At 41.4% G+C, this 21,888-nt stretch overlaps 2 long non-coding RNA genes across 2 annotated transcripts in view; both read right to left on the bottom strand.

The window, feature by feature from the left end:
• Positions 1 to 5,215: 5,215 nt before the first annotated feature.
• LOC309339902 overlaps positions 5,216 to 21,888 on the bottom strand; it is a 43,016-nt gene continuing 26,343 nt past the window's right edge. The window contains exon 4 of the long non-coding RNA XR_014155636.1: positions 5,216 to 5,960. This is a non-coding gene — a long non-coding RNA (uncharacterized lncRNA). The remainder of the gene's footprint in view (positions 5,961 to 21,888) is intronic.
• LOC309339930 lies at positions 12,339 to 20,698 on the bottom strand. The gene is made up of 4 exons (XR_014155669.1): positions 20,664 to 20,698; positions 18,299 to 18,397; positions 16,559 to 16,626; positions 12,339 to 14,175 (listed from the first exon to the last, which is right to left on the bottom strand). It is a non-coding gene; the product is annotated as an uncharacterized lncRNA (long non-coding RNA).

The raw sequence follows: 21,888 nt of genomic DNA, 5'->3' as shown, positions 1-21,888 counted from the left end.
CTACCGCTCTTAACCACTACACCACACTGGCAGACAGCAGTGACTTTGGTAAGGGCTATGGCTCAGAGCCAGAGCACATGGGATTGCCAGGCTGGGAAAGACTCCCGCCATAACCCCTGGGGAAATGCTACCTACCAGTCAGTGTAGCTGACTGGGCTTCAGGAACTGATGCTCTGCTTCTATATAGGAGAGTTTCCTGTGCTCCTATTATCATGTTGTATTCTTGAGTGCACAAGCATCTGGCAGAGCTGCCATTCCAGTCAGAACCTTCCCTGGAGCCACCTACCTCAGCTTTGATGTTGTTGGCATTCACTGCACAAGCTACAGTCCAACATTTCTCTCTTCACCATGTGCTCGAGAGAGCAATGTTATTTGCTTGTGACATTTCCTGGTATTGTCTACAGATAGAAGGCAGCTTCAGGACTTTAAAAAATATTCCACATTAGCTTTAGAATAAACTCCCCAGAGAGACACCAGACACCATTCAGCAAACCAAACCTACCTGGGCCAGCTTCTTTCTTTTTTTTTTTTTTCTTTCTTTCTTTCTCTCTCTCTCTCTCTCTCTCCCCCCTTCCCTCTTTCTCGAGTTTATTCTTCATTCATATGAGATATGGTGGCCGCTAAGAAATAGTTAGGATTGATTCCCAGTCTAATTTAAGCTAGAATCATATGTGACACCACACCTTTTTAAAAATGGTTCTGCAGAGTCCCACTTACATAACTACAGGACAACTGCCAGGCCTTCACCACATACTCCCTCTGCTGCCTCCACCTTGATTTGCACACAATACTTCTGTTGATGCAACCTAGAATAGCATTAGTTTCTCCCCCCCACCCCGCTGCACCACACTGTTGACTTGTGATCTATTAGGACCCCTAGATTCTTTTCACTTGTACTACTGGTAATCCAGGTGTCCCCCATCTTAAACTGGTGCAGCTGTTTTTTTCCTGCCTGTGTAGAACCTTACATTTGTCCCTATTGAAATTAATTTTGTTATTTTCGGCTCAGTTCTCCAATCTGTTAAGGTCACTTTGTGTCATAATTCTGTCTTCTGTGGCATTAGCTATCTCTCCCAGTTTAGTGTCATCTGAAAAGTTGATGAGCATTCCCTCAATTCCTTCATCTAAGTCACTTATAAAGACACTGAACAACAACCCACCCAGGACAGAACCCTGCAGCACCCCACTTTTCCCAGGACTATGAGAAGCTATTAGAGATTACTCTTTGGGTTTGGTCAGTCAACCACCTAACAGTTAACTTGTCTAGTCCACATTTTACCAGCTTCTCCACAAAAGTATCATGGGGTACTTTGTCAAAAGAATTGCTGAAATCAAGATACATTACATCCACAGCATTCCCCTGATCCACCAAGCTTGTAACTATATCAGAAAAGAAAAGGGGGGCCGCTAGGGGCGCATTGGAAGATGGCCAACAATACCATCTCTCCGGCTCACACAAGGTAATTAAAAGGCTGATATGGGAGTATGCAGCCTCCCTTGTTACCCCAAGGGAATTTTGGAACACTGCCTCACCTGCAGTTGCCATAAATCACCCCTGAGTTCGAAAGAAGGGGGTGAGGGCACAAGGCGCATAGCACTCGTGTGGGGCAGCTCTCCCTGACGCTGTCTCTGATCAAGCGGCCTGGTTGCAGGAGCTCAAAATAAACAATTAGAGAGAAGCAAATGCATATATTTCGAGTGAAGAACGGGAGTTAAGACTGCTATTTAAAGTGACCTCTGTGAAGTGGAACGACGGGTTGGATTCAACAGGAATAAATCAAGAAGAAGATATATCAAAGGGTTGGTATGTCGGAACAGGACGGAATGGGGGGGGGGACTTTTCTTTTTTTACTTTATGTGATTAACTAACAATCCCCCCCCCAAGAAGAATCGTTGCAATTACTGATTATAAGCAGGATGATTACGAACTGTGTGGAAATGAATTATTAATCAAAGACATGGCTTGTGTAATATCTGGAAAGGAATGAAAGGCCTTTGGAATAACGTACTAATAAAAAGAGTCTCGTTAAGAAGCAGGCCTGGCTGAAGGTTTTACGATCGAGGGGGAGGATGGATTTGTTATTATATTGGACTGTGAGTTTGACCTGACAGAACCCCCTAAGAAAATTGAGGAGAGACTGACAGGCCTGCGAAGACTAACGGGCAGACTTTAAGAATGCTTTGTACGGAAGTGTTGAACTGGCGTCCGTCTGTCTGAATATGGCTCTTGGAGGGATGGAAAATTCACACAGGATATAACAACGTTTGTTTTCAACCCGCTTGTGGACACTATCAGAGGTCACAAAGAAAGGAATATATGATAACAACAAGAAGATGAGGCAAATAATAAAGTGAAGATTGGACAGAACTGTGAATATTATTTGGACAGAACTGTGAAATTAAAGCAGCAGCAAGACAGATGTTTGGATCCCTTTCGGAGCTCGAAGCATGGGTACCCCCAACAAAAATTTAAAAATTTGGCTTTGTAATTTGGAATTAATGTGATTTGATTGGTTTGTTAATAAAAATTATATTTTAAAAAAATATCAGAAAAGAAAAGTGCTTCTGAGCCATAGTATCTTCTAAAGTTTTTTTTCCTAGCTCAGATCTCCTATGAAATCTGGAACGGCAATGCACAAAGTGCTCAACTCTAACTGAGGAATTCAGAAGCTAATAAGTGCAACCAATATTAGTTGTGCATTCTTCACTTGATGTAAAACCTCATTTATGTCCAGTAGGGGGGAAAAATCTTTTCATTATCACCCAACAAACTACAATACAAACCTGTCATATTTTAAAACAATGTTACACATTTTGATGATGTAGACTTTGGGGAAATCCAACAGGCTGTGATTACTTTGGACCAAAGGAAAAAGAGAGAGAAAAGGTGGACTGGATGGAGAAATATTGATTTTAGTTTTGTCATAGTATTTCAGTTAGTTTATACATTGCGTTTTGGGTTCCTTCTCTGTTTTCAAAGGTGGGAACAGGGGGGAAGGAAAATGTGTTTATATCATTGCATTTCTAAATGGATTTCTACCATTTAACTATAGCCATGACAATAAACTTCTCTGACACAACATGAATTAACCAGTGCTCAGAACTTGGCTCTTCAAGACTTCATTCAAGTGGTGGGAGAAGTGTTTCATATGAAGATTTAAATTCTGAAGCCATTTTCACAAGACTAGCTCCCAAATCAATTCCACACACACCCCCATGTTCCCAAATTGAACAATCTTTTGCAGTTTGAACTTATTTAGGAACAACCTCACATAACATTTTCTGCAGAACTTGAAATACGCTTTTCCACCACCACCAGTACTTTTATTTGAGCTCAATAAGCTTCTGAATTATTTGAAATATGGCAACACAAAGAGGAAAATAAAGCTGAAGCTGAGCATGGGCATGTAGCTCTTATTGATGTTTTGGCACCCTAATTTATTCTGGTCTCAGAGGGCAGTGTTCGAATGAAGTATACCATTTGAGTGGGGCTTTTCCATTTATATCAATAGCTTCATACTGCTGGCAAAAAGGTTACTTTGGCTCCACCCTGTAATTCATCCATAGCGCCCTGCTAGATAGGTTGGCAAGTGAGATAAACATATCCATTTAGACTATAGATCAAAGGTAATTCATCTCTACTTATATGCTAGAACAGGTCAGACTACTAGTGGTTACTGCAACTTGGTCATCCAGCATCTCCCCATCATCCTGTTGCAATTTTTGCCAGTAGAAAACTTTTGCTCAAAGAAAGACATTGATGCTGCTCCAACGTTCCAGCTTCTCCCAAAACCTCCTTGCTAGTGAAGTACCCAAGTACTTTTCAGATCAACAAGATGATGATGATGATGATGATGATGATGATGACAATTTATTACTTATACTCCGCCCATCTGGCTGGGCCTCCCCAGCCACTCTGGGTGGCTCCCAACAGAATATTAAAAACACGATAAAATATCAAACATTAAAAACTTTCCTAAACAGGGTTGCATTCAGATGTCTTCTGAAAGTCAGATAGTTGTTTCTTTCCTTAAATCTGGCAGGAGGGCGTTTCACGGGGTGGGCGACACTACCAAGAAGGCCCTCTGCCTGGTTCCCTGTAACCTCACTTCTCACAGTGAGGGAACCACCAAAAGGCCCTCGGCGCTAGACCTCAGTGTCCGGCCTGAATGATGGGGGTGGAGACTCTCCTTCAGGTATACTGGACCGAGGCCTTTTAGGGCTTTAGAGGTCAGCACCAACACTTAGAATTGTGCTTGGAAATGCACTGGGAGCCAATGTAGGTCTTTCAAGTCCGGTGTTATATGGTCTCAGTGGCCACTCCCAGTCACCAGTCTAGCTGCCGCATTCTGGATTAACTGTAGTTTCCGAGTCATTAGACAGAACTGACGAGAGACAGAAGATTATGGGGTTTTGTAGAATGAGTAGTTATATTGGTATACAGATGTACTAAATCCATCTAGTTCATCAGTGGTGTGTGGTTAACTATTTTGTAGGGAAAAGTTAGGAACAGTTAGGGTCAGAGGTGCCAGTTTGTGAGGGCAATTGGGGGGGGGGGACTGACACCACAAAGCCCTGATACCACATGCACAAGCATCGCACCTCCTCCCTAAGCTGGTCAGAAGCTTCCTGGGCTTTGGGAAGGAGGCACCAGGCATTCATACTGTAATAATCTAATTTACCAGATACATTTAGGGGAGTATCCTAGTCCCCCTAGTCCACTGACTGCACGCAACTGTAGTTAATCATTTGTCATTCTTAGTCTTCAGCCCACGCTAGAAAGCTACTTCTGCCCCAATGCCTGTGTGACATTTCAGCCAACCTTCCTTCACAGATATTGGAGCAGCAGAACACCTTTATTTCCCGAGTCAATCAAATGTTCATGTTCAACAGTATTCTGTGACAGCGCCTCCATTCATCTGACTCAGGTGCACACAATACAATAACTGGCAGGAGGGAGAGGTGTGTGATCCCCCTAACCATTCCCTTGCTGCCATAGGACACTAATGCACTTGGCAAAAAGCAGGATGTTCCTTGTCAGAGACAAGTAGCAATTATTAGAACTCTCATTGGCAGCCATTCTGGTTCATGATTTATAGATTATGCACACAGCTTCCTCCTCATCTATTGTGCACCTGTGTATCATTTGGCCTCCTGAAGGAGAAACCCATCTTCCAAATTGGAGGATAATGACCATTGAAACCTATGCTCCATAACCCTGTTTGGCATTTTCACAGCAATCCAAAATACGATTTTTTTTAAAAAAAGATCTTATTACATGTTTGATTAGTATTCTTCTCTTTGTTACTATACATCTGTAGCTATTAAATATACGTTGATGTTGACTAAAAGTATCATAGCTCCATTCTCTAATGTTCAAATTGTTTCTTTCTTAGTGACAGTGTCAGGAACCTGGCCCCCAGAGCACAGTGGAAGAGTCAGTCACAGAAATTGAGCTATGCGAGCAAAGGGCCTACTCTGCATCTGAGACCTGTTTGTTAGAGTTTAGAGAGGACAGCCCAGCCCCTCTCCTTCCCAGGGAAGAAGCAGTTAGCTCCCAAGGAGAGGAAGAGTTGGAAGTCAGCCCGAGCGTTGCCAAGCAACCAGCAGACAAACCAGAGGCTGAGGCTGTGTCTTCGGGGAGTGGGGAGGATACAGGCCAGTCGTTCAGCCCCCAAATTAGGAGACAGGAGAAGCTCAGAGAACAACAGAAGGGAAGGAGAAGAAAGGCGGGATTTTGGCATTCTTCCTGTTGGGGGAGGGATGAAGAGTAAGACTGAGCAACTACTGTTAACGAGAGCAGGTGGCAGGACCAGGCTCTGGATGTGCTTCTTCTTGTAATTAAAGTTACATAAAACTGATGGAGAGTCATTGCTGATTATCAGGCTGCTTGCTTGCCAGAGATCGTTATAGACAGGTGAGGTCCTTGCAGACTGTAGGCAGGCAAATGTTGTCCCCATCTTCAGAAACGGAAAAAAGAAGAAAACCCGACTGGTGAGACATCATACCCAGGCTGCCACTGGAAGCTCTATGACCTGTCTGCTCCACACTTGGCTTCTGGACAGAGACTTCCACCTAGAGCCCTCTAATGGGGTACCCCACGTACATACCTGCTCTGCAGTCAGTGTGACGCACCCCTTTACCCAAGACCTACATGACTAAAATGCCACCCAATGCCTTACCTGCCTAAAGTTGTGACATTTTGCTACAAAGAAGGCAAAACCTCCAAGCGGGCCTAATATATTTCCAGGTAAATTCCTTCCCTGGTCTGAATATGGCAACCACTGGGAAGCAATAGCAAAGTAAAAGCAGAGTACACAGGAAGCAAAACAAGGTTAAATTAATGCAAACAGCATGAAGAGAGGAAGGGAAGGAGGGTTTGCTCTTTGGCCAACTGCGCTGCAAGTGCTGGGTGCAGTTGGCTTTTGTCCCCAGTTGGAGGACCAGAGTAAGAACTTCTGTGCCCAGGTCCACCAATCAGGCTCTGCCCCCCTTGGCAACCCATGATTGGGCAATTCAAACTTTAAGCCTTGGCAGGCTATACTAGGGATTTTACAATGGCCAGCTGGTGGACATGACTCCTTGTTACCAGGGAAATGGAGGGCAGCCTACGATGGGCTTCAGACACTGCCTACCTGGAGTAGGGCGAGCAGCCATTTTCTACCCCTAAGGGTTTGAAATTTTGGAGATGAAGATTTCTGGTGCATGGAATAAACCCAGCTCACCAATTTGCATTGTTCTTTTCAGCGTTTGTGTGGGAAGTCTGCATATGCACATTTCTTCATTGCTCTCTTTCTATTCTTCATCCACACATTTTATAAAGAATATGCTCTAGTAGTGCTGCACTGTTCCTGTCCTTTTATTCATTTATCAAACTGGGTCATAATTAGCACAAACAAGCTCTCCCTGTTCCTCAGGACAAACTGTCTGTGATCTCTCAAAGGCACTGCACTTTGACAGACGTAGACCTGAGTGGTTTATTGGGAGAAAGCCATGCAGCCTTTTGAACGGGAACCAATCCCCACATTTGAGACAGGGAAATCACAAAAGGGAAGAAAACTCTTGGCAGGATTAGGGCATAGCTCTGAAACATGGAAAGAGCATATTTGATACAGTGGAACACGGATCTCCTTGCATCAGAAAGGCAACTCACTTTTTAAAAATCTTGTTTAGTTATTATTATTTTGTCAAAATAAAAAATATATATATATGAACAGAGTAGCAAAAAGAGAGAGCGAGCAGAGCAGAGCAGAGCAGAGCAGAGCAGAGCAGAGCAGAGCAGAGCAGAGCAGAGCAGAGATGACAGACAGACAGACAGACAGACAGACAGATAGATAGATGATATAGAATGAAAAAAGATGTGTCATCCAATCTTATCCATGTTTATTTGGAAATCAGTAGCCTAGTTCCTTCCAAGGTGAGGGGAAGTGGACAAAGCTTATTCTGGCAGGGTAACTTACTCTATGGTATTAACCCCTGCATGCATTAATTTGACTTAAGCATGATGGTTATAATAGGCTGATTATTACACAAGAGGCACACTTTGGCTTCTGCCACCAACCAGGTGACCTAGAGCTGCATCCGAGGAAGAACATCATTGAAAACTGAAGATCAACCTAATCTCATCCATTACATAAATCCAGTGTTTATAGCTCTCCCTGCCAGTTATTATTATTTCTTTGCATCATGTATATTAGAGTGTAAGCCTATAGTCAGGGTCTGTCTTATCATTCAAATATAAATATTATCATTTATATATACATAAAATATTTTAAATACGTTATAAAATAATAAAAATATAAGGGTTGTATTCAGCTAATTTTGCTCAGAGTAGACACATAGAAATTAATAGCCTGATTAATTTAGGCCCATAAATTTAACATCTATTCAGAGTAGACCTTTTGAATGCATCCCTAAATCTCTTACAAAGGTCCTTCCTTGTTAAATTCTTCAACAAATATTTCCAGGGCATTTTGACAGCTAGAAGAAACATTTCCAGGGCTTGCTTGTCCATGTGAGTTCACTGGTCATTTGGTTTTCTATTTTTCAGTGCCTGGTTTTTTGTTTTTTGTTTTGTTTTTACAATACAGCACCCATTATTTAGATAAGCTGGAATCATACGAACAGCTCTGTACCTACTGCCAAATTATAATACTCATCTGCATTTTTCATTAGAACTCCAAATTTTTGTAGTATAACGATGCAGTTTAACCAATCGGTCTCCTCTTTCTCCTGTCCAATTTGCATGTTTGCAAAAAGAACATTCTATTCCACACAAGTGGTTGCCAGTCAAATAAGTAGGTTGCAGTTGCTCCTAGCAACTAGATTGACTAACGTAAATGCCATTCTGGGGCCTTTCTTCTCCTACTTTCAACCTAATTTTGCTTGTTAGCAATCTCAGCAGCAACCCTAAAAGGTCAATGCCAGTGACATGGGCAATTCTCCACTGATTACAGGAGGTAATACACAAGCAGTTGAAAACAGCTTCAGCCAGAATAAGATTAACAGAAAATTCCTACGCAGACAATGGCATGTACCTTCCATGCTGATTGCAGGCAATACATTCAAAAGAAACTCAGAGAAAACATTGAAATTAACTGGATTTCAGTAAGCAGTGCCTTAATGAGAAGGCACTCAGCCCAAGACAACATGGCCAGTCAGGGATGGTCAGAGCTGGAGTCCAATAACTTCTGGAAGCATCATACCAGCTAACCCCCCTCCACCCCCCCAAAAAAAATGTGGGGTAGGAAATTTTCTGGTCCTTAGCTCCAAAACAAACAAACAAAAACTTGCTAAACCTAGAAAAGGATAGGGAGGGGCTACATGCAGCACATCATGTTTGCAGATGCTCCAAGTGTCCTTATTTTCCAGGGGTGATCCTGGATTCACAGAAGCCAACCCAGTTTCTGATTTGATCCCAAAATATCCCACTTTTCCTTAGGACGTCCCTATTTTCATCGGAGAAATGTAGGAGGGTATGGAGTTATGCGACCCCCCGAGCCAAGGAGATAAGTAACTATACAACCTTTAGAAGACATCTCAAGGCAGCCCTGTATAGTTTTGTTATGTTTTTTATATATGTTGGAAGTCACACAGAGTGGCTGGTGCAACCCAGTCAGATGAGAGGGGTATAAATAATAAAATTATTACTATTATTACTATTATTGTTGTTGAGTAGGACATCCCTATTTTTGTTGGAGAAATGTTGGAGAGTATGTGTTTGCAGAAGATCTCAGGGTTTGTCCCTGTGAAGTCTAGTTAAAAGGCAATGATGATTGTGGTTCTCCAGCTGCTGTTGGACTCTAGTTCTCATCATCATTGATCCTTGGTCATGCTGGATGAAGTTGAATCCTACTGAAGGGCCACAAGTTCTCCATCCCTTAGTTAAAAAGGAAAGGAAAGGAAAGAAACCAGTCAGCATGCACGGATGAGGGAGAAAATTTATTGCTTGCGTTCAATGGCAGACCTACGTACCGTATTTTTCGCTCTATAAGACTCACTTTTCCCCTCCTAAAAAGTAAGGGGAAATGTGTGCGCGTCTTATGGAGCGAATGCAGGCTTCGTGGGCTATCCCAGAAGCCAGAACCGTGAGAGGAAGCATTGCGCAGCTCTCCCTCTCGCTGTTCTAGCTTCTGGCTTAGCCATACGAAGCCTCCACAGGGCAGCGGGGAGCCTTCATCCCGCTGTCCTGCGGAGGCTTCACTCAGCTATCCCTGGCTTTTGCGGGAGGTGGGGGAAGGGACAGAGCGTGCGGCTCTGTCCCATCCCCCACCTCTCAGAAAAGCCCCCAAGAGCCGCGCTCCCTTTAAAGAGCACGTGGCTCTTGTGGGAGGTCGGGGGAAAGCCAGGAGGCTTGCTTTTGCTGAAGCCAGGAGAGCAAGCGGCACCGATCCTGCTTGCTCTCCTGGCTTCAGGGACAGCCTCACAAAGCCTCCTGAGCAACGAGGGAGGAGCGCTCCCTCTTCGCTCAGGAGGCTTCTTATTTCTTGTTTTCCTCCCCTAAAAACTAAGTGCGTCTTATGGTCGGGTGCGTCTTATAGAGTGAAAAATACAGCAATTAGCACTTCCTATAACAATATACAGACTGAAACACAGCTATGTCTTGAAATTCACATTTCTCTTAATTTTGAAATGCAGTTCTTCAGCCAAGTAACGCGTATAGTTGGGTACAGGAATGCATATATCAGGTTAAAGTGAAATAGCATACATTGCAAAAATGAGCATATTTCATTAAAAAAATGGATGCAGGGGGAACTGCATATTGGGGGTGTAAATTGAAATTAAACAGCTGATAAATTTTCATGAGGACTTACTTAAAAAAACTGAGGTGGAAATGTAAAGAACTGAACTTAAGAATGGGGGGGGGGATGAGAAACTGAGAGAAACAAAAATTGATAAATATGGACATTCCTAAGAGCAGGTGGGACGCGGGTGGCACTGTGGGTTAAACCACAGAGCCTAGGACTTGCCGATCAGAAAGTTGGCGGTTCGAATCCCCACGACGGGGTGAGCTCCTGTTGCTCCATCCCAGCTCCTGCCAACCTAGAATTTCAAAAGCATGTCAAAGTGCAAGTAGATAAATAGGTACCGCTCCAGCGGGAAGGTAAACGGCGTCTCCGTGCGCTGCTCTGGTTCACCAGAAGCAGCTTAGTCATGCTGGCCACATGACCCAGAAGCTGAACGCTGGCTCCCTCGGCCAATAAAGCGAGATGAGTGCCGCAACCCCAGAATTGGCCACGACTGGACCTAATGGTCAGGGGTCCCTTTACCTTTGCCTAAGAGCAGGTGGTATGAGAGACCCAGTGTGAATACCTTGGAGAGCAGCTAGGAGTCTGAGCAGATAATATTGATATAGGTGAGCCTTGTGTCTCTAGGACATTCTTTACCTTGTTCTACTCCCCACTATGACAAAACACTAACACAATGACACAAGTAGCAAACCAAAACAGCTGCCAGGTCGATTAGGGGAGCATTGCGGGGAAAGCTTCATGATGGCCCATCATTCTGCTGAGAGTCGGAGCAATTTAAAAGTTAATTAGGCTACTTAATTAAGTGCTCACATCACAGAGGAGATAAAGCAAATTAGCTGAACACTAGTAACAAAGGGAGATAGGTGCCTGAAGCTGAGTGAATGGCTACTCAGACAGACAGGTTAATAACAGAGAGGAGAGGAGTCAAACAGGTCTTTCTTCCTTCCATTTTTAAAGTGAGCCTTAATTCTGTTGGACATGAATTAAAAATCCCTTTTTTTTAAAAAAGGTCATACAAAAAGGTTATCAAAATGAAACAGGAAGAAGCAAATAGTGTCCCATTGAAGCAATTAATAGGGTTTGCAGGTAACCATCTTCCAACAAACAGCTACACACTTTCCCTTTTGTTCTCCTTGTAGCAAATGCTTTGATACATTTCTGAGATCATGCACTGATAATTTCTTATCAAAATATCATCCTGCAATAGGAAAAAATTATTATACAGTCACAGCTCCAGTAAAAACAACCTAAAAGACAAAAATTACACAATATCTAACATGCATGGAGTTAAAATATATGGTACTTATATGTTAGGAACAGAAATGATTAAATTGATAAAAATCCCTTTAGAGCTCTTTGCAGCAGAAAAGAGAGCTCTACCAACTGTTTCTGTTGTGAATTTGCTTGTTTCAACCAATAAGTAGGCCAAATACTATCAGTCAATGGACACTTAAACTCAAGAGATGGCAATCAGGTGTTGTTGCTTTTTTTTTTTTTAAAAAAAAAAATCCTTTAATTACCATCACTTCCTCAAAAGAATAATGGCAACTGTATTTTGATGAGGGTTCTGAACACTCCCTCTTATGGGTCCCCGGCTTCCCTCCAAAGAATACACTTCCCTGGGGGAAGGGAATTACAATGAAATAAGTTTAAGTTGCAGATCTAAGATGCAGATATAAGCTTTCCATAATGTAAGTGTTGCAAGTCTGCAGTTAAGCGATCCCACAAAGAATTCTGGTTTGCATGGGGTGTAGAGCACTAGAAGACAGCAACACCAATCCAGTCTATTGGAATGTGTCAAGTTGTATTTTCTTCCACTGTCCAAAAATTATCCCCTAGTTTTAAGTAATGCTTACCATCCCTCTCACTGTGGGCAATAGCACTTGTAATCTTGTAAACATCTCACAACCAAGTCATTAACAGGCCCACAGGCCCAGCATGTGATACAGTCTTGGCAATCCATATTCAATAAGAAGCACTCTAATTAAAACAGAAAAGCTGTCTTTTGGAATCACACAGCCGTTTTAAGATATCAAAATGTCTAAAGGCCCATGATGGCAGGGGAGAAAGGGAGGGGGGAGAAGAGAGTTTAGCACTAAGAGCATGCATAATATTGCGAAGTCTCAACTGTTGCGAAAGTAACTGCATCTGCTTGCCACCAAGAGCTGCTCACATCTCAATGAAATGTAGCTGTTGGCCAAAGGTTGAATTGGCTCATTGCCCTCTGTCAAGAAGAACATAAAATAAATCCTAAAAACACTTCTGATGAAGTTATAGAAGTGCATGGGTTTGAAAACCCTGTGGCTTAATGCCATTTAAATAGCACTGCCCTTATCCACATTCGCAGCTTTACTGTCCTTATGGCTACTCCAAGATGAACTCGACACAACACATTTCTCTTGCTTTGTCCCAGTGGGCTGGTTTACCTTTTCATGTTCATGATTTGATGGCTGCACTCTCAAAGCAGCATGTGAATGATCCTCGTTATGACTGGTGTAAAGAAGAATCCGCTGGATCCCTAGATCCAAACATGGGACAGAATACTCTCTGGTATGAGAGAGTCCCAGCAGAGGTTTTACAATGCAAAGCATGCAGCAAAGTAAAGTGTGGGAATAGAGGCTGTTGGACCTTTTTAATGATCCCATGTTAAGTTGCTTACAGTGCTTCTTCCCTTTCAATCCCCTTAGCACAAACTAGACTACAGAGTTTTGTAAGGTAAAATGGTTTTTACTTACAAACTTTCCAAAGGTCAGGTTCATGTGTTCATGTGTTTTTCCATACAGCAGCAAGAAAACACAGAGAGAAATCTTGGGTTACAAAATATGGGGAGAGGTTTCTGAACACGTGGTCTAAGCTTGGAGTGATCAAGCTTACATGTCCTATCTGGTCAGGTTTCACATGGTGGAAGAGGACAAACATCAGACAAAGAACTTTCCTAACTGTTTGTCACTGGAGCTGAGGGGCTGTGACCTAGCTAAGTCCTGGGAAACTGTTTACTCTACTTACTCAATGGTCTTAACCCCTTCACACATTAATTAAAGTTAATAGTGCTCTAGTACAGGCATCCCCAACCTTCAGCCCTCCTGATGTTTTGGACTACAATTCTCATCATCCCTGACCACTGGTCCTGTTAGCTAGGAATCATGGGAGATGTAGGCCAAAACATCTGGAGGGCCGTAGGTTTGGGAAGCCTGCTCTAGTTTGAGGCTGCAATTTATCCCACAAATTAGTCACCAGAGAGAACTTCCATACCTTCAGGGATATTTCACACATTTTAGGCACATTACAATTTATTTATCTGATGTAAAAAGTGAACACTAAAAACCTCTGGGGTGTGTGCACAAGTTCAGATTTTTTACAGAGAGAAACATATGTACACACAGCACACTGCCTTATCTTTGGCTACCTGCACTATACATTTAAATCACTATTATACCACTTTAATACCACTTTAACAGTCATGACTTCCCTCAGAGAATCCTGGGAAATGTAGTTTGGTAAGGGTGCTGACAGTTGTATTCCCCTCACTGAGCTACAATTTAATGTGGGAGAACAATCATTTTATCTTCCTTAGGAACTCTGGATTGTAGCTGTAGGGTGTGAAACTGTGAGTCTAGGAGTAGCTCAGCACCATTAACAAACAAAAGTTCCCAGGATTCTTTGAAGGAATCCATGTCTGGTATGATATGGCTTTAAATTATAGTCTGGATGTGTGTCTCTAGGTCTCCTTGCCCAACCCCCAGCTCGGTGCAGGATCTTCAATGCAACTTTCTCACAGATGGCCCTTCAATACATCCATCAAAAGATAGTCTACCATCTAGCAAGCCTATCTGCAACAGTTCTTACTGTTGGAAAGTTTCTTCGAATGTTTAGCCAAAATCTGCTTCCCAACTGAAGTCATGTGACCATAACACAGCAGCCCCTGCTGAGCCAAAAGAAATAAAGAATATGAAAGTTAATCCACAATTGCAACTACAATTAGCAGCAAAATTAGCATCTTGGTGCATGTTACTGGGCTGGCAAACATTTGCAGCTGGTAGCACACTGAACCTGATTGGGTGATTTAGCCCTAAGTATGTTTAACTAAAGGATGCCACTCTTTAAAGGGGTCTGATAATGATTGCCATCCTGCACAATCTGTTTTAGTACAATAAACACACAATTGTTGACCACTGTGGTGTATGCAGTCCATATAACCTTTATTTCATTCCTAGAAATTATAAGGGGTGTTGTGTCTATTAGAAATACAATAAGATATTCCATTTTCTCTCTGCACTCTTGGGTTCAGGTTATTGATCTCCAGCTAATATTAATTACACATTTATAACTTGGGGTTTGCTACATTTTTGTAGAAACGTTTCATAAGTAACGGCCGTGCCAAGACTTTATGACATTGTTTTATAGCCGAGATGCAAACATAATCAGCCGTTTTGTGTTGTTTCTTGCTTAAAAACTGCAGCAAGCATTATAAACCACCTGCTGAATGCATGTTGTTAGCAATGGCTGTGGAAAATGTTTCTATTCTGTCAGGCATATGCAGGCAATTAAAAATACAACCTTCCACACTGTGCTTTTCTTCTAGAAGAAAAAAGGTGACGGTACTGCGTGCCCTTGTGTACCCCTGGAAAAAGCACTGCTTCCACAATTATTATTTGATGTCTGTTTTTAACTTTTATCTGTTTATTGCTATAAACGGCTCTGATATATATTTTATTACATAGCGACACGTAGGGCTACCTCTGATGATGGTTCAGAAACCTCAGCTAGCGCAGAATTCGGCGACCAGGGAGCAAGACACTTTGAGCATATTACACTGATCCTGGTCCAGAAACTTCAGCTAGCACAGGTGGACATGTCCGAAAGTGAAGGCCTTTTGGGAAATGATCTATAATGAGTTAAAAAAGGTATTTAGATATACCTTGCCTAAGAAACCGGAGGCCTTCCTTCTGGGCATTGTAGACCAGAATGTGTTAAAGAAAGATAGAACTTTTTTTATGTATGCTACAACAGCAGCAAGAATTCTCATCGCAAAGTGTTGGAAGACACAAGATTTACCCACACTGGAGGAATGGCAGACGCAGTTGATGGACTATATGGAACTGGCGGAAATGACTGGCAGAATCCGAGACTTGGGAGAAGAAAAAATGGAAGAGGACTGGAAAAAATTTAAGGACTATTTACAAAAATATTATAAGCTGTACGAATGTTAAGAAAATGCACTTTTTAGGAAATATTAGCCCCAGCAATGGTAATTAGGTGAAATTAAAATTAAGGCACAAGAAAAGAGAGGTGAAATTAAGAAAAATCTTTATTGCATTACGTTCTAATCACAATATATAAGATTATGGTTACAATAACTTTGATTTTGGTAACATGAAATTGAAAGATACAATAATGAATTGAAAGATACAATAAGTAATGAAATAAGACAATAAATAGCTGAAGATTTTGTATTATGAACATTGGGTTATAAATATATTGAAAAGGGTAATATGACAAAATGAAAGATACAATAAGTGATGAAACAAGATAACAAAATGCTGAAATTGGTATTATAAATAATGCAGATTCGGGAAGATGTGGGGAAGTCCAAAAGATTCTGTAAAAGAAATATGATTTATGAAACTTTTGTATTTTATTTTTTGTTCTTTTCTATTCTGTAAAATTAATAAAAATTTTTTAAAAAAAACAGAAACTTCAGCTAGCACAGAATTCGGCGACCAGGGAGCAAGACACTTTGAGCATATTATATTGATCCTGGTCCGACTGCACTGATTACCACTTTGTTTCTGGGCCCAATTCAAAGTGCTGGTTTTGACCTATAAAGCCTTAAATGGCTCAGGACTGCAATACATCAAGGACTGCCTCTTTCCATATGAAGCTACCCAGACCCTGAGATCATCTTCTGAGGCCCTCCTTCCTCTGCCGTCTCCTCAAGAGGTCTGGAGGGCGACAATACCAGAATGAGCCTTCTCTGCAGTGGCTCCCCATCTGTGGAATACTCTCCCCAGGAAAGCTGGCTTGGCGCCTTCATAATACACCTTTAGGCACCAAGCAAAAACGTTCCTTTTTAACCAGGCCTTTGGTTGATCTGATTGATATCCTATGCCCTTTTAAAATATGGTTTTTGGGGGAGGGGGGCTATTGGGTTGTTTTTATTTTTATTATGTATTTTGTGGTTTTATATCTTGATTTTATTCTGTGAACTGCCCTGATACCCCTGTGTATAGGGCGGTATATAAATTCAATAAATAAATAAAAATAAATAAAATTAATCTAAAAAATAAGTAGTAGGGAGAGGCACTAACCTGACCACTTTCACACTGCTTCTAGGATGTCATGGTCATGGAACCTCTTGGTCCTCCTTCTCCAACTCCTAAAAACACATATTGGATGTGTTGCAGTTCAGACATTAAATGTATTGCTGTGGGGCTTGTGGCAGCCCAAGAGCGTTGGCTCTTTCCAACCTCACAATACCCTTGCTCAATGTCAGTGATGGCTGGTGCCCTTTGGGTTGGCATGGAGACCAACAGGAGGAAGAGGCAGTCACTGACAAGCAGACACTCATGAGTTTTGTCTCCCTGCTGTTCCCTGGTCAAGGGCAACATTGAGGACAGATGGAGGTTGGTGGCAGTGCCCCATTTGTCCAAATGACCCAGTCTCCACTGTGCACTGGCCAGACTAGATGGAATCCAAAGGGTTGTGTGGCCTTCTTCATGCATGCCAGAGCTTTTTCAGGGGACTTTTCCTACTTTAGCCTCCTAAAACCCATCATTGGCAGTTGACTGGTATCTAATTCACCATAAGATGGTGAAGCAAGAAGACTTAATCAGCAGACTCCCCAAATGAATGCAGGGAGGTGGTTTCAGCACAAACATATGTCTCTCTGAATGCCACTTTAGAGCTGGAAGAGAATGTTTGATCATCTCCTTTAACCCTCTGCCAAAAGGCAGCATTCTCTATTCTTGAAGCATACATGCCCATCAAAAGTTATTTCCCCACCGTAAACCTCCAGACAATGAGATGGCACAACATCTCAAGATATTCCATTCTTCTATTGCTGAATTTGTGCTGTAAAATGCCAGAAAGCAATGTTAAGGTGTGTGTTTCCTCCCTCTAAAATAATCTGAGGTATGTTGTTTTCCTCCCAGTGAGGTCTTGGAGATAAGAAATGCAGTAGCTCTGCCAGTTTCCCATTTTAATGATCCCTCATGTGTGCCACAGCTCAGTCCCCAAGCTGCAGTTCAATAATTTTTGTCATCTAAAACGAACCCAAGTTTCCAGTACAAGGACGCAGCCCCGACAACCCAATCTGACTTTCAAAATGACAAAATTGGGTAATTTTCCACATGGCAAAATTATGCAAATATGCTAGATGAGATCACCACCCATAAGTTAAATGGGTATCCCTGTACGGATCACTGCTATTCAAGATGGAGAGCAAGAAAAGGATGGGATCCAGAGAGTTTCATATCAAAGGAGCGATAATATAGCTCTAGACTTTGCAACAGGAAACATTCTTTCATAAGGAACTTTGCCACAACCCCAACCTCAAGTTGCAGTGAGAATTCTGACCCAGAGGCAGTGGAGCCAGCCAGATTGGGAGGCCTAGTGGCACAAGCCACAGAAGGGCTACTTCCTCATCCTGGCCACTGCAACAAGCATTAGCTGCCCTTAGCCAGAAGTCTCTATGATCCCCAGAGTAAGCACACACACCCTGTGCTGGATTCCACTAAGTGACTGGCCCCATCCAAACTAGAAACATTATGCTTCTGACTGAATGCTTACCCATGCAGGCTGCAGGCTGTAGGGCTATCCCTTTAAGGCTGTTCAAGAAGATGGTAGAGCCTGGAAGGAACAGCTTTGCTCCAGACCATGTTAGAACAAACTGTCATACAGGAGCTGTCCATAGTCCTGTAACTCAAGCCTGACTTGTCTGCGTCCTGGTCCAGATCAGGGCTGGAAGTTGGAGTCCTGATGATAAACTTATGATTAAGTAATCAATCACAGTGAATAAGGACAGACTCCATCCAAACAGGGCTACCTACCTTCCTCTGTAGCCACACCTTGCATGATGCCCTCTCTTATACCAATTCTTCCCTTCTTTCCCCTTATGCTGCCATGATACAGATTCACAAAGATTATATCTGAGAAAATAAAAGCTATATTTTCACAGCTGGCCAAGTAACTCTTCCCTTTCTCTGTTATGTCATTGGAAAGACTTCTGCCATGTATCGGCTAACAGAGAAAATGTGCTCAACTGACAAAGTTCTATTTTGTTTTTGTTTTTTTATAATAATTTTTATTCAGTTTTTAAAACACATAATTAAAAAACAAACACATCACAAAATACAAACAAACATAAACAAATCAAACATAAATAAATTCATAATCTTGTTTTCTTGTAACTTCTTTCAATCGACTTCCCCTTACCTCCCTTTCGCTGCATCCTTATTTTAAAATTTTTTAGCAACCCTTTAGTCAATTTATCCATTTAGTTCCCTTCATTAAATTCCCATAAATTTGTTAATTACAGCTGTAATTCTCTGCTTCTTACCCCTTGACATCTTAACACTCCTCAATTTTACAACAGTTTTTAAGATATATTTTAAATTTCTTCCAGTCTTCTTCCACTGCCTCTTTCCCCTGGTCACGAATTCTGCCGGTCATCTCTGCCAGTCCCATGAAGTCAATCACCTTTGTCTGCCATTCTTCAAGAGTAGGTAGTTCTTGCATCTTCCAATACTTTGCCAGAAGAATTCTTGCTGCAGTAGTAGCATACATAAAGAAAGTCCTATCCTTCTTTGGCACCAATTGGCCAACCATGCCCAGGAGAAAAGCCTCTGGTTTCTTAGTAAATGTCCATTTAAGGACTTTCTTAATTTCATTATAGATCATTTCCCAGAATGCTTTCACCCTCGGGCAGGTCCACCATAGGTGATAAAAGGAACCTTCATTCTCATTACATTTCCAACATTTATTATTGGGCAAATGGTAAATTTTTGCAAGCTTGACTGGGGTCATGTACCACCTGTAGATCATTTTCATTATATTTTCTTTTAAGGCATTACATGCCGTAAACTTAACACCAGTGGTCCACAACTGTTCCCAGTCAGCAAACATAATGTCATGACCGATATCCTGTGCCCATTTAATCATAGCTGATTTCACCGTTTCCTCCTGTGTATTCCATTTAAGCAGCAAATTATACATTCTTGACAGATTCTTAGTATTGGGTTCTAACAGTTCCGTTTCTAACTTTGACCTCTCCTTCTGAAATCCTATTTTCCTGTCCTCTTTAAATGTCTCATTTATCTGATAATAATGCAGCCAATCTCGAACTTTGGACTTTAGTTTTTCGTAACTCTGAAGCTTTACCCTTTCACCTTCATATTCTAAGATTTCACAATATTTTGGCCATTTAGAATCCATATTAAGTTTTTTCACCCCCTTGGCTTCCATTGGTGACAACCACCTGGGAGTTTTAGTTTCCAGTAGATCTTTGTATCTGCTCCAAACATTATATAATGCTTTTCTAACAGTATGATTTTTAAAACCTTTGTACACCATTGCCTTGTTATACCATAAGTATGCATGCCAACCAAAACAATTATCATATCCTTCCAAAGCTAAGATGTCTGTGTTCTCAAGAAGTAGCCAGTCTTTCAGCCAGCAGAAAGCTGCTGCTTCGTAGTATAATCTTAAGTCCGGCAGGGCAAATCCCCCTCTATCCTTTGCATCTGTTAAAATCTTAAACTTAATTCTGGGCTTTTTGCCCTGCCAGACAAATTTTGATATATCTTTCTGCCACCTCTTGAAACAATCCATCTTGTCCAAAATTTGTAAGTTCTGAAACAAAAAAAGCATTCTAGGCAATACATTCATCTTAATAGTAGCAATTCGACCTAACAAGGACAATTTCAACCTTGACCATGTTTCTAAATCTTTCTTTACTTCTGACCAACATTTTTCATAATTGTCTTTAAATAAATTCAGATTCTTAGATGTTAAATTTACCCCCAGGTATTTCACTTTTTTCGTTATTTCCAAACCTGTTTCACTCTGAAACCTCTCTCTTTCTTCCATTGTTAAATTTTTCTCCAAAACCTTTGTTTTCTGTTTATTCAATTTAAATCCTGCTACTTGACCAAATATTTCAATTAATTCCAGCACTCTTTTGGTACTAATGTCTGGCTGTTGTAAAGTCAAAACTAGGTCATCTGCAAATGCTCTTAGTTTATAATGTCTGGCTCCGACCTGAACTCCTTTAACCAACTGGTCCTTTCTAATCATATTTAACAAAACCTCCAGGACTGATATAAAAAGTAGAGGACAAAGTTCTATTTTGTCAAAGTTCTATTTTGTCTCATGTTTTCATATTTATGTTGCTATTAAAGAAAAAAAACAACCTACCAGAATCACAGGTTGGCCCAGTCCAGATACAATCCCATGATGTGAAATAACAGAAGCAAACCATGCATTAATGTTACAGATCATGAAGAAGAAGAACAACCAGGCAAAGTATTTGCAGTGCTCCTACCACTAGAGAGCAGATGGGCTTTACCTATTGCATGCACTTTACAAATCAATGCATTTTACACAGTGCTGTGGCTGATGGGAATTTGATGCCATTTTAAAAGTGAGTTATCGAAGAAAAGAGCAGATACTTACCTTCAGCTGTTATATATCTAGTATTTAATCTTTAGTGAACCTCAAGGACCAAAACAACTATAGAATCAATTCATCAGTTCAATTGCAACGGTGGAATCAATCATATCTAAATGGATTCCCAAGTTCAATGTCTACTCAAGTAATTGTTCACAACTCTATTTGGAGTGCTTCATAATCATTAGCTCACCTGTCCATTCTCCATATGTTTTTTTGGTGAAAAAACAGCACTTAAAGCTTTGACATAATTAATTCCAAATTGATTGATTTCTTCTTTTCTCCTGGCTGGCTTAATCAATCTCTTCTTCTGCCCCCGAACCAAATGATATTTATGGCAACTTACTGAAAGATACAGTATATTATCTCAGTATCGCTGGGGAATATGTCAACTCTTCAGCACCATATGACTCTTTCAGCCTCACTAATATTAACGTATTAGGCAGACAATATCCATTGAAGGATTGCAGTGAACTTGAATTCTGTTGACTGCCATGGAAGTCAGAAGGAGAGCAGGTAACAAACTATTGTATGCTACACTGCCTCTGGCAAACCTTGCAGTAATTGCATTATATACTCTTAAAACTTTCATTCCTCTGTCAGCAGTGGTATAAGGTAAAAAGTTAAAGGACCCCTGGACGGTTAACTCCAGTCAAAGGCAAATATGCCCTACACAATTTGTAATCTAATGACTTCTAGAGGGCTTTCCTATCCCCCTTGACCACCAGCTAGGGTTGATGGTAACTGGAATCCAACAACATTTGGAAGGCCAGAGATTCCTCACACCCATTTTGAACTAAAATATCAGATTTATATAGTCATTTCTTTGAGTTCTGTCACGCTAGGATCACATTCCAGCACTGTACCACTTAAAGGTGCCCAGACTGTAGATGTGCAAATGAAGGGGTGGGAATATGCAGATAAGGGGTCACCAGTGGGAGGAGTCTGACAACAAGGCAAAATGCTAATCCAT

The sequence above is a fragment of the Podarcis erhardii genome (assembly GCF_964252035.2).
Source record: "Podarcis erhardii genome assembly, chromosome: 4".
Classification (NCBI taxonomy): domain Eukaryota; kingdom Metazoa; phylum Chordata; class Lepidosauria; order Squamata; family Lacertidae; genus Podarcis; species Podarcis erhardii.
This window is presented reverse-complemented; position numbering and strand designations above follow the sequence as displayed.